General features: G+C 44.1%; 1 pseudogene; it reads right to left on the reverse strand.

Annotated features, from left to right (window-relative positions):
* Nucleotides 1-5,204: 5,204 nt before the first annotated feature.
* On the reverse strand, nt 5,205-6,579 carry LOC136610139 (uncharacterized; annotated as a pseudogene).
* Nucleotides 6,580-6,823: the final 244 nt, after the last annotated feature.

Here is a 6,823-nt window from a genome sequence, read left to right on the forward strand (position 1 = left end):
TAGATTATATGTGGCAATTATCTCCCTCTATTCTTCCTTAGTCAGATCTCATCTGGAATACTGTGTCCAGTTTTGGGCATTCTAATTTAAAAAAGACATCAACAAACTGGAGCAAGTTCAGAGAAGAGTTACCAGGATGGTAAGCGGTCTGCAAATCATGTCCTATGAGGAACGATTAAAGAAGGCTGGGAGGAGACTTAATAACTGCCTACAAATATCTGCAGGGCTATCAAAATAAATAAATATCTACAAAAAAAAAGTAAAGAACAATCTAGAATAGAAGACTGATATATTAAAAAAAGAGAAAACAACGCTGCCTTCTCTGACCCACGTCATGGCCATAGCCACCATATAATCTGACACTATACCATTTGTATATCAAAATGAGCAAAGCTAAATGGGGAACCCGTTCCTATATCTTATTTTAGTGTAAATATACTCATTTTAAAAACAATGAAAACTTTTTTTTCTCCTTTTCTACACATTACTCCTATTAAAACAAAATAATGAAAACATTTCTGTGAAAAAAAGCATTAAAAGCATCCCTATCTATCATGACAAAAACAAAACAGCAAAAATTATTTTGGTAGGCCAAGAAAAAAACAGGGCCATAAAACCACTACATGCACAAAATTGCTAAAAATGTCTGGACATTTAGGATCGAAGCACTCTGCTCACTAAGGGTAGAGATGAGCAAGCACGCTCGGATATAGCAGTTACTCGAGCGAGCATCGCTCTTCTCGAGTGACTGCTTACTGGATCTCTCTCACTCTCCCCCCCCCCCCCCCGCTACTCCCCCGCTGCCCAGGCTTACGCGGCCATAAGCGTAAAACACTATGGCGGTCCTGCAAAGCTTTATAGCGTTTTTACAGCTGTGGAGCCAGCTGTGACCCTCTGTACTGCCGCGTATGGCAGCAAAATGCTCAGTACACCTTGCTTTTTTTCTTGTGCATACACACGCAGCCTAATGGGCTTTAATTTGCGTATATACGCGGCAAAATAGAACATGCTGCATTCTTTTTTGCACTTGCGTATTATGCAATTCCGACACGCTAATGTGATCGGAACTGCATAAGCCAATGTAATTGATTGCGTACGAGTTACCGTGCAGCACATGGGGATACAGAGCCCGTATAATATGCAGTATACAGCCACCAATGTAAGCTCAGTCTTAGGCCTTATTCACATGAGCGTTTTTACGCGGCTAATTTAGGCGTGATAAAAAATTGCGTCCATCTGAAGCATTGGTTTCCAATGTATGCATTCAGATGAGCGATTTTATAGGCAGCCGGAAAAGATAGGTATTGCCCTATCTTTCGCCAAAATATGCTGGAGGATCCCATAGACTTCTATGGGAGCTGAAAAACTTAGGAGTGAGAGGGAGTTTAGCTGCATCTAATGTTACAAAATGATTACAGCTGGCTCTATTTAACTATTAGAAGTCATTCCAAGGATTAATGCTGACAGGGGGATTTCCGCTATTCTTCACTCATGCGATTTCCGGCTGCGATGCAGCCAGCGTGAAAACTCATCGCTCGTGTGAGTGAGCCCTTAGTGACATAAGCCCTATCAAGCCTGCCATTAAGTAATAAAATAATATTACATTGTTTCACTGTGTTTTTGTTACTGTCCAAAAAAACCTGCGGTATATACGGTATATTTTCTAATTTTTAAAGCATTTTGGTTATTGTCAATGAAAAACTGAACAGGTATTCTACCCCGCCATGCTGATAGAGCTGCTCGGCTCAATAAATTCACAATTTGCATCAAATTCCTTTCGAGAGCAGGTGGTTGCTTTCCTCTCATATACTCTCAATCCCATGTTTCACCATGAATGTATACATATTTAACCACAAGGCCAATACTGTACGTCATTTTTCAATGTTCATTGCCTCAGCAGCCTGACCACCTAGAGTGACACCATGCTGAACTAATCTAAGGTTGGTGAAGATAAAAAGGTTAATGCACAGGGTCCCTGGAAGATAATTACAGCAATTAGGGTCATTTATCAGTTGTAGAGCTACCTACAGCCGCATCAACAGTTGCTGAGCTTGGATTGTATTAACAAAAAATTCCTTTTATGAATTGGGATATAGGTAGTGACTAGTGATATGACTAAATTACAGCTATATACCTATGTGTAAGAAATATATAATGGCATTTTTGGCAGCATAGTTTTTACATGTTAAAAACATGTTTGCCCCCCCAAAAATCAATCAATGCTGCAAAGTAAGAAAGCATTCAAAAATTGAAGTGTTAATAGTTTATTTTTGTCAATTACCAAAAGGCAAAGTGAATGAACAAAAGAGAAATCTAAATCACATCTGTATTTGGTGTGACCATGCTTTGTCTTCAAAACAGTATCAGTTCTTCTAGGTACACTTGCACACAGTTTTTGAATGAATTCGACAGGGAGGTTGTTCCAAACATTTGGAAGAATTAAGCACAGATCTTCTGTGGTGGGTAGACTTGCTCAAGTCCTTCTGTCTCTCCATGTAATCCCAGACAGATTGGATGATGTTGAGATCAGGGCTCTGTGGTGCCAAATCATCCCTTCCTGGACTCCTTGTTTTTCTTTAAAGGGGTTGTCCCGCGCCGAAACGGGTTTATTTTTTTTTCAATAGCCCCCCCGTTCGGCGCGAGACAAACCCGATGCAGGAGTTTAAAAAAAAAACGGTCCGGTACTTACCCTAATCCCCGCGCTCCGGCGACTTCTTACTTACCTAAGTAAGATGGCCGCCGGAATCTTCACCCACTGTGCACCATGCGGTGCACCGTGCGGTCCATTGCCGATTCCAGCCTCCTGATTGGCTGGAATCGGCACACGTGACGGGGCGGAGCTACGAGGAGCAGCTCTCCGGCACGAGCGGCCCCGTTCAGAAAGGAAGAAGACCGGACTGCGCAAGCGCGTCTAATCGGGCGATTAGACGCTGAAAATTAGACGGCACCATGGAGACGAGGACGCTAGCAACGGAACAGGTAAGTGAATAACTTCTGTATGGCTCATAATTAATGCACAATGTACATTACAAAGTTCATTAATATGGCCATACAGAAGTGTATACCCCCACTTTGTTTCGCGGGACAACCCCTTTAAGTTGAAGATAGTTCCTAATGGCATTGGTTCTAAGTTTGGGGTCGTTGTCCTGCTGCAGACTAAAGGCAATCAGACACCTCCCTGATGATACTGCATGATGCATACATATCTGTCTATATTTCTCAGCACCGCAGACACCATTAATCCTGACCAAATCCCTAACTCCATTTGCTGAAATGTAGCCCCAGCCTTGCCATGAACCTCCACCATGCTTGACTGTTGCCTGCAGACACTCATCGTTGTACTGCTCTCCAGCCCTTTGGCAAACAAACTGCCTTCTGTTACAGACAAATATTTCATATTCTGATTCATCGGTCCAGAGCACCTGCTACTATTTATCTGCACCCCAGTTCCTATGTTTTTGTGCATAGTTGAGTAGCTTGGCCTTGTTTCTACATTAAAAATTTGTTTTTTTGGCTGCAATTCTTCCATGAAGACCACTTCTGTACAGACCTCTCTGAACAGTAGATGGGTGTACCCGGGTCCTGTTGGTTTCTGGTACTTCAGAGCTGATGGCACTACTGGACATCTTCTGATTTTGAGGGGAAGCATAATGCGTCTTTCATCTGCTGCATTACGTTTCTTTGGCCAACTACTGGGTCTTCGATCCTCAATATTGCCTGTTTCTTTATGCTTCTTCAAAAGAAACCCCAGTCTGCTTTGCGTTTGTGTGGGAGAGACTTTGCTGATGCGATATAACCACATTGTGTCTTGTTGTGCTCAGTCTTGCCCTGGTGTATGAGCTGTGGCATGAAACTGTCTTCCACTAACTCACCTTTGTAGCAGAGTTTGGCTGTTTCTCACCCCCTTCCGGGCAGTGCTGGTTATGGGACACCTTCATAAGAGGTTAGGGGAAAACGCTGCATTGTATGAAATCATTTGCAGATATGTGGCTGATTTCCACACAAAATCAGCACTAAAAGGTACTGATTTTGACTGTTGATTTAGATGTGAAAATTGCTGTGGGAGTATTAATAGCGCTCCCCTATACAAGCCCCAGCAATAATTGTGCTGCCCTTTATCTACCCCAGCAATAGGAGTGACCCTCCCCCAGTAGCCCCTTAAATGCCCGCGTACCAAAATGAGGTGAGTTCTTTGTGCGACCTTCTCCATCATATGCTAATGGGTTGCCTTTGGCTTTTTTGCAACAGGAGAAAAACGCAGGCACAGGGCGGAGAACAGTCCACCTGAGATGAGGACTTCTCCATCTCCACCACAGGTGGAGGAGAAGCAACACACTGGTAGGTATAAACATTGTGAGTTGCTGCTCTGTTGCTCTGAGTATACTTTTTGGCTAAACATAATCATTTTCTCATGCAGCCCTGGAGGAGGCACCGGACGCAGCGTTTTCTCCTGGGTCATACACGCCACCCTCTCCTCAATCACCATTGAGCCCACCCCAGCCCCTGCTTGACTTCCACCTGTGCCTAGTAAGATTTTTTGTAGCTCATTCTTAGGCAGCTCTAAGTGAAATCCATACAGGCCCCTGCAGTTCTGTCCCCTTTTACATGGGAATATATGCATGCAGAAACTGAATGACTGGACGTGAATTGTCCAATATTTTAGTCTTCAAGCATGCTTAAAATCCCAAACAACTATTGTTCAGTGTAAACAGCAGCCATTCAGTACTGAGCGGCCGCTGCTTACAGTGAATGGAGAGGGGCGGGGGAGAATAGGGAGAGAAATCTCCTCTAGCCACCCCACCAGCCGTCTGACCACACTGTGAGCGATCCATCAATACTTGGTCATTTGTAACTGTTGGGGAGCCAGTAAAATGTCCCTTACAGCAAGAAACCACTCCAATAAGCACTGCAATGGTTTTTGCCTTATCCCCCGTTGTTTTCACTGGGGCCTGCAGCATCTGCTGCCTATCACAGCCAGGAGGGAAATGTTCCTTCATCCTCGTGGATGTGAGGCTGTTTCCACAAGGAAAAGCTTTGCATGCACGAGCTTTCTAAAGGATGACAAGGGCAATATTCACGTCCTCGCCCATGTGTAAGTTATAGTTCTATATAAAGTTTAGGCTCCAAAAAATGGCAGTGTCACTGATATTCTTTATTCTGCATCAATCTAGGATTCCCATTGGATATCTATCGAGTCAGCTCCCCATGCCCTATTACATGCTATCTGTGGACTACCATTTTTAAAAACAGACATGCATTTGAACAACCATTGCACATACGTCATATCATTCCTGTCTTCCATGGAACTGCTCCAACAGTGTTGAAATATGTCCTGTAGCATTCGCGACAGTGAATACCATCATCACATGCACGACGAATCTGAAGGGGTTGGAGGGTAAGAACCCTGATGCTTCAAAATGCCACTCTCCATAGTTCATTTCCATGCGGTCTACATTTTCACTATCAAGCATTGATGATGGGGAGTAGGTCTGTGCATCTCGACGCCTCAAGTAGTTGTGCAAAACACAGCAGGGCAGCACTACCTTGTCTATTGTTTCAGGTAGCAAATTAATTGTGGTGTGAAAAAGGCGGAAACGGTTGGCCATAATTCCAAAAGCATTCTCTACCATACGTTTTGCTCTTGGCAGCCAATAATGGTAAATTTTCTTTTCAGTGTCCAAATGTTTTGGGGGGTAAGGTTTTATTAGATGGTCCTGCAGTGGAAAGGCCTCATAAACAAAAAAGACAAAATTCAAGTTTTCTTTGGCCTCAGTCTTGCTTGGTAGTTGCAGCCTACCCGATTTTAACAACTCCATGAATTCGGTTTGGTCTAATACACTGCCATCCGATGCTCGCCCATTCTTGCGACATTGATCCTCATGAATTCATAGTTCGCATTCACAAGGGCCATCAAGATTATGCTGAAGTAGGCCTTGTAGTTGTAATAGTAGAAGTTAGAGTTTGCAGTCTGTGAGATCCTAACTAGAGATGAGCGAACGTACTCGTTAGGACAATTACTCGATTGAGCATCGCTTTTTTCGAGTGACTGCTTACTCGGGCGAAAAGATTCGGGGGTCAGCGGGGTGGAGCGGGGTGTAGCAGGGGGGAACAGGGGCAAGCTCTCTCTCTTACCCTCCTACCCCCCACTCCTCCCTGCAACCCCCTGCTCACCCCCGGCGCCCCCCGAATCTTTTCGCCCGATTAAGCAGTTATTCGAAAAAAGCGATGCTGGATTGAGTAATTGCTCTAAACGAGCATGCTCGCTCATCTCTAATCCTCAGACATTTGCCATTCAGGGCCCCTCCACAGTTGGGAAATGGCCATCGACTTTCAAATTCATCAGCCACAGTCTTCCAATCCTCTGCGGTGCTTGGGAACTGTAGAAAGGGACCAAAGTTACTTACAAGAAATGACGCAGGAGTGAAGCTCCCCCGCGCAAACAAACATTTAGGCCACTCTCTCACATGTACGCAGCTAATCCTGGGCAATGATGGGGTGAGTGTCTTAGCGCACCCGATCATTGTGATGGGTGACGAGGTGCGTTAAATGGTCAAAAATTGTGGCACGACCAAAAGGCATGTCTGCGAGGCCCCTTTGATTTCACTGAGAGCTTTATACCACGATTAAAGCAGCATAAAGAATGTCACTTTAATCGCAGTAAAAAGCACCCGTGTGAGAGAGGCCTTGACAACCACCCTGCAGTATGATTCATATAAAGTGGGAAATCATTGCACACAACCTTAATAACTTTAGAAACATTTCAAAATATTCATCAAAGTGGCGAATAAAATCCTCTCCCTGGCGGAGTACTACGTGGCTATAT

This window comes from Eleutherodactylus coqui, chromosome 2 (genome assembly GCF_035609145.1).
Source record: "Eleutherodactylus coqui strain aEleCoq1 chromosome 2, aEleCoq1.hap1, whole genome shotgun sequence".
Taxonomy (NCBI): Eukaryota; Metazoa; Chordata; class Amphibia; order Anura; family Eleutherodactylidae; genus Eleutherodactylus; species Eleutherodactylus coqui.